Genomic DNA, 828 nt, shown 5'->3' with positions numbered 1-828 from the left:
GAATCAGGCAAAATTTATTTTATTTAATATTTATTAATTATTATAATAATTAATAAGTTATAATTGTTTTTGGTTTATTAAATATTTTTAAAAAATAATAAATATGGAGTCGATTTTTTTTTTTAATTAGGGTAAACAAAATTCTCGAATGCAATTTTTAACTCTTTTTTAAAATGAGATAGAAGAGAAAATTCACTAAATGTTTGTTGAATTTTTTTATTTTCTCTTGAAATTACTGTCTTTGAACTTCTCTGTCAATATTCAAATGCACGGTAAGGTTTCTCTTTTGGTTTTCCTTGGTTGTTTTGTTTTGTTTTGTTTTATTTGCATTTAGGTTGTTGCATTGTTTGTGGTTGATGCTTTCTGTGGCTAATTGGGTATTGGGTGGGGTAGCTAGCTGGCGGTGGAATTTTTGGGTGGTAAGTTTTGATGAAGATACTTACACTCATGGACATGGTCCACGCAAGTTGTAGGGTCCAGTGTTGAAATTTGGAGGTTTGGTAATATTATCATTTCTGCACACTTCCCTCAGAATAACTAACTCCTCTATCCATTCACAGAAATCACTTCATCTGTTTGTGAATCACTGTCATTTTTAATACACCTAGGTAATTAAGTTGAATTTATTGGCATTCTTACTTACATCTTTCCCCATTAAGAGAAGAGAGAGGGAGAAAAATAAAAGGGATTTCATAGTTACTCTTTCGTAATTTTAATGTAAAAATACGACACTTATTGGCATTAAATATTATGCTAAAGACTATTTCATGAACACAAAATTATTCATAAATCTGGGTACAATCTTTTTTTGTATATCTATATTTTTTT

The 828-nt window shown here is 28.9% G+C and overlaps 1 protein-coding gene across 1 annotated transcript in view; it reads left to right on the top strand.

Moving 5' to 3' along the window:
• The window catches only part of LOC107627037 (probable inactive receptor kinase At5g67200), a 5,491-nt gene that overhangs the window by 1,719 nt on the left and 2,944 nt on the right, over positions 1 to 828 (top strand). The window lies entirely within an intron of this gene.

The sequence above is a fragment of the Arachis ipaensis genome, chromosome B01, assembly GCF_000816755.2.
Source record: "Arachis ipaensis cultivar K30076 chromosome B01, Araip1.1, whole genome shotgun sequence".
NCBI lineage: Eukaryota > Viridiplantae > Streptophyta > Magnoliopsida > Fabales > Fabaceae > Arachis > Arachis ipaensis.
This window is presented reverse-complemented; position numbering and strand designations above follow the sequence as displayed.